General features: G+C 30.8%; 1 pseudogene; it reads right to left on the bottom strand.

Annotated features, from left to right (window-relative positions):
• Window positions 1–2,577: 2,577 nt before the first annotated feature.
• On the bottom strand, window positions 2,578–3,373 carry LOC111310732 (putative protein phosphatase 2C 49 pseudogene; annotated as a pseudogene).
• Window positions 3,374–6,000: the final 2,627 nt, after the last annotated feature.

Raw genomic sequence — 6,000 nt, 5'->3', positions numbered from 1 at the left:
TCCCTAATCCCTGTACCACCAACCCGTTTTCCTTTTCACATTTTCCTCCAAGTCAATCAGTGTATTCCTTTCCAATCCCTACCCGGCTCCACCAGTACTTGCTCATTATCATATTTAACTCATGGCGCAGCCCTTTTGGAAACATAAAGCATGATATTGCATATGATGACATTGATTGCAGCTCTGCTTTGACAAACACCTCTTTACCTCCATTAGATATCCATTTATGACTCAAACTCTGTATTCTTTGCCTCATTTTGTCCGCGAGCTGAAGGCCTTTTTCTTTCCTTTCTCGATTATCATTGGTAAACCAAGATATTTCTCTAGGCTATTTGTGACTTGAATTCCAAACATGTTCTTTACTATTTCCTGCTTATCTTTCCTAGTGTTCTTGCTGAAAAACAAACTTGATTTATCATAATTGATTTTCTACCCAGAATGTTCTTCATAGATCTGTAACAAGCGTCACTTTTTCGCACTCAGTCTGTTTTGTTTTTATGAAAAACCAATTATCATCTACAAAAAATAAGTGAGTGATTCTTGGGCTATTCACACTATTTCGGACTGCTTGTAGCATACCTTTCCTTTGAGACTTGGCTAGGAGCGTTGATAAACCTTCTGTACATATTAAGAACAAATATGGTGATAAGGGGTTAAAGGCCCTTTTTTGGAAATATAGCATCAGTCACATAGTCGTTGAAAACCACATTATACTTGATAATTCTCACACAGCACATTATAATTGATATCCATCTTTCACTAAAGCCTAATTCCCCCGTAACTACTTCGATAAACTCTCACTCTACCGTATCATATGCTTTGCTCATATCCAGTTTATGGCCTTCCATCCCTTTCCTTTTTTTTTTTTTTTTTTGAAGCCTCAAGGCATGCAAGAGCTTATATGCTACAATGACATTATCTTGTTGTTAGCCTACTTGGGACAAAAGCGCTTTGGTTTTCACTAATGCAAGAAGGTAACACATGTTTCAACTTATTAGCTATAGTCTTAGCAATAATCTTATAAAGAACATTGCACAACTAATTGGTCAAAACTATGTCATTTGTTTTGGATTAATCATCATACGTATGAGCACTATATGTTTGTGATTTATCTCATCTAACTTAATGTCCCTGTTTAGCACTGATAAACAAAAACTAGTAACATTCAATCTTATAATGTGCCAAAATTGGTGAAAAAATAAAGCAAGCATGTCGTCCGGTCTAGGTGCTTTTGTTGGGTAGATTTGCTTTGTGGCCTCATATATCTCCTCAACAATGAAATTTGACAAGCGGTAATTGTTCATCTTGTTTGTTACTCATGGGGTTATTGTCTTTAGAATTTAATCTAGATTGGCTATCAATTGAGTCTTAAAAACCTCCTTGAAATACTTTATAGCCTGCTTAGCCACTTTCTATTCCCATTTGTACCAATCACCCCTCTTATTTTCTAGAAAAACAATCCCATTCACTCTCCTCCTGTGGGATACTCAGATAAAAGACCCAAAATGGCCCAATAAAAGACTTGATAAAAAGTTTTTTAAAAGCCTGTTAATGACCTATTGTTGGCCATAAAAAAAAATTTAATTAAAAATTAATTGAAAAATAAAAATAAAAATATATAAAAACTTTTTTTATAATAGTAAAAAAATTAGAATATATATATAAAATAATAATAAATGTTAGAAAAGGCTAATTTAAAAAAAAATGCTAAAAAACTTGGCCTAAAATCACCTAAAATGGGAACCAAATTAACCATAACATGGCCCATTTGATGGCCTACCAAAAAGGCCTATATGACCTTAAGTCTTGCATGAGAATGAGGAAGCCCTTGGGCTAAGCTTAGTTGCATGAAAAATAAAGGCTACATAAGGACGTGAAAAGAAGGAAAAACTGAAATTAAAAATGCATGCCATAAAGTAAAGCACATAAGAGGTTGTGAAAAAAAGGAAAAATCATGCACGAGAACATAGGGTGTAAGAGGATGGTGAGCAGAAAAATTGAAGAGGAATGTGAAAGAGAAAAAAATGAAACCAAAAACAAAAAAAGGAAAATAAATAGAAAAAAAGAGCAAAAAAAAATTAAAATCATAAAAGAAGAGACCAAAAAGAAGGGCTGGCAATGTGGGTACATGCACTAGAAACCAGTAGCAATGAAAAGAATAATAGAGAAGTGAAGAACAGAAGAAAAAAAAAACAAAATGTGAAGAAAAAATTATGTTGTGAGCGACAACAAAGAAACACTGTTTGTGTTAAGTTTGAACCTGAAGGTAATCCTGTAAGGACAAAAAAAAGGGATGATTAGAGGTAAAGGTAAGGGGTGTTCTTTGCATTTACACTTTGACATGCAAGTTAGCAAAAATCAAGTTGGCAAGAAAGTAGGAAAAAGAGAGAAAAATGAATGGAATGAACCTATTTTCATGGTGTCTGAGTCTTCATATTTATAAGTGAACTGAGGGGGACCATAAAGAACAATCAGGATAAGGTCGAGCTGAAGTGACACTGATTATGTTAGGCTGACCTAACAAATGACAAAGATACCCCTAGTTGTCTACTAAAGGCTTTGAGAAGAAAAAGACCATTATACCCTTTTGACCATTAAATATACGTAACAACTATTTTGTTTTAATGGATAAATAAGCCTATGGTATTCAGATATATCTATTGCCTCCCTTTTTTTATAGAGAACTACTTGGCAATCACTAGCATTAGCCACCATTAGAAGGCTTCCAAATATCAAAATAGTAAGAGCTGTTGTTCTAGAAAAGCTATTCACAGTATAATTATCCGTAAGACTGAGGTTAGCAAGAAAAAATAATTTTTGAAGGGAATTTTCAACCCCTTCTAAGAAAACATCATCAACTACACAAGTCTGAGGAAAATTAACATCTTCAAAAAAGAATCTAAGAGCATTTTTCCTTATATAAGCTGCTACATTTGGACCTTCATGACAATCAAACACCTCATAAAAAGACTAGGCTTGAAAAACTTGAAAAGGGATCCTAAATGTGAAAATAGATCATTTATTCTAATATGTTCATCTTTCATGTATCTCTTCGGTCCAATGTTAGCAAAACTACCTGAACGGATGCTTAGGATAAATTGCAAGACGATAGATTCAGTACTTAGACTTGGGACTTTTTCTAAAGATTTCATATCCAGTTGAGAGGTGGATAAATTGGCAAAAACTAACTCAACAAAACTAGCTTGTCCAAACTTCGATGAAAAAACTGTCGACGTTTCATCAATCTTCTCCATATTACTTTCTTTAGCAAAAAAAGTAACATCCAACACCGGCACTCTCTTTTGACAAACAACCTTAGTTTCAACTACCATTTTTCTTCTTTTTTCAAACAATTATCATAACCAAACACAAAAGTGCCCTAATAAAGCGTCTACTCTTTAAACTCAAATAAAATCGATTTAGATGTTTTCTTCACAATAACTAGGAGAAATGATTTTTTTTATAATTTTTTTAGGTAGCAAAAAATGATCAAAGCTAGTCATCATTCAAAATTGACCTCTTCCTACAATGTCGACCTTCAACGAAATATGCAACCATTTGCCCTACATCAGGGATATCGGTAACAAATATGGTAATTTAATACTTAAACCACTTGATGGGAGGACGTGTTAAGGGCACATAATGGTCAAAAAGGCATAGTAGTCTTTTTTCCTCTTTTAGTCTTCAACAAACAACCAAAGATATCTTGGTCATTTGTGTGACTTGATATGTCAAATCGATTTGACATCTCCAATGTACTTCAGCTTAATTTTATCCTAATTATCCTTTTTTTATCCCCCTCAACTTACTTATAAATATGAAGACTCAAGTACTACGAAGCCAAATTTATTTAACTTATACCTTTCTTTCCTTCTTACTTTCTCACCTCTTTTTTGACTTAATGCTTACTGATTTACACATCGGAGTGCAAATACAGAGAACACCCCCTACCTTTACCTCTAATGTTCTTTTCTTTTGTCCTTACGGATTACTTTCATGTTAGGGCTCAGCACAAGTAAGTACCAAGAAAAACAAATAGCAAAAAATAAGGTTGTGATAAAAGTAGACGGTGATAGCAAAATAAAATAAAATAAAAGGAAAAAAAAAGAAAAACTAAAAAAGAATGGGAAGCAAGAAAAGCAAAAAAGAAATGATAAAATCAATAGTAGAGGAAAGGAAATGAACTAAAGAAAAAAAAAAAAGAAAATAAGAAGAAATAAACTTAAAACAGTGAAGCAGTAATAGCAAGAGAGCTAGATGAAAGAGGTAGAAGTAGAAGGAAAAAATGTAAAGAACAAAACTAAACTGGTAGCAGCATAAACTGGTAACAGTAGAGAATGGGCAAGCAAAAAAATGCAAAACATAAAAATTAGAGTAGAGAAAAAAGAGTGAGAGGTAGTTTTTTTTTCTCTTCCTCCTTTCTTTCTTAGTTATATGAATCTATTTAATGTATGTAAGTTGTTTGAACCAATAGTACTCTATTTGTGACAATAAAAAAGGTTTTTCTTTAGATAAAATAAACACTTTCACAATAAGGAAAGAGGGAATGCTTGTGAAACTTTAAAGCACCAACATAGAGTGAATATAGATTCATTCTTGTTGTATAGTCATCTATTTGTTTGACAGCTTAAAGTTTATCTTATGCTTGGTATTTTTTTTTCTACATGGGATCTATGCAAGGAAACTTAAAGCTTCCTTCCTTATACGTTAGTTTTTTTTTTTTCTTTTTATGCAAGCTGTTATAGAGGCCTCAAACTTCATCATCATGCCATGCTTATTTATGGTTGTTGGTTTTTGAATGTAAAAGAAAAAAGTCTGTTAATGAAACCCGATGGCATAAATGTTAAAGGTAAGTTTAAAATTTTCAATTTATTGTTTTGGTATTTGGCCTACTATTAGGTGTGTGTATATATATAAAAACATAAGAAAGGTTGCTATATAGAAAATGTGGGGTAACAAGGGCTTGATATTGTTTTGTTAAAGAAAATTTGAATTTACAAGAAAGTCATAACTATAGAATATAAAATAATATAAAATAAATAAAAATAAAAATAAACATATTAGGTAAAAACTTAGAATTTTGAATGATTATATGGTCTTTTACTTCATAATTGATATCACTTCTATTATCATTCTTGTTATCATGCCTACCATCATATAATTATTTTGGCCTATGTTTAATGTTGATTGATTAATGATGTTATCTATGTATTAACCTTTAAATTGGCATGCTTATGTTCTTTGATTATATTTTATGTGTTTTAGTTGTCATTTGCACTAATAATAAATATAACAATAATAATAAATACTAAAATTTTAAAGTCCTTGCTTAAATGTTGGAATGAATAAAAATCATATTTTAAATATAATAATTTCACCTAGATGTTGGAGAATTATTAAACAAAAATGAAATTCGAAACCTTAATCTAAAACCCTAAAATGAAACCTTAAAATAAAATCCTAGGTGAAACTAAAAGCTTAGGTGAAACCTTGAAACCCTAAAATGAAGTTTTAAACCTTTATCCATTGAAAACCCCAAGACCATCTCAAAATTCAAGGTTTTATGTGAAATTTTTTTGTGAAATAATTTGTTCCCAAATATTGCCTAAATGATAAGGTATTTAGGAAATTTTATTTTATTAAGAATTTTCATATAATTTTTTTAAAAAATAAATTAAATAAAGAATAAAAATAAAAAATAAAATCTTAAATATAAAAAAGTCACCCCCAAACTCTGCTTAGAGGTTGGATTGTCCCAATGGTTCTTTTATATTTAAGAATCTGATCTAGAATTTGCATCTTTTTGTCATTTAGGACACATTTAAATCTATATTTGCATTTATTGCTCATATATATATATGTTTATTTTAATTATTGATGTTCTTGGTTAGCTATTTAACTATTTGATTATTGTTTTAAAATTTTAATTTCAAAAGTAAATAAATAAATAAATTAAAATAATATTTCATAAAATATAATTTTTTATATTTTGCTTAGATG

This window comes from Durio zibethinus, chromosome 1 (assembly GCF_047325235.1).
Source record: "Durio zibethinus cultivar Kanyao isolate XHJ-2024 chromosome 1, ASM4732523v1, whole genome shotgun sequence".
NCBI classification, from domain to species: Eukaryota; Viridiplantae; Streptophyta; class Magnoliopsida; order Malvales; family Malvaceae; genus Durio; species Durio zibethinus.
This window is presented reverse-complemented; position numbering and strand designations above follow the sequence as displayed.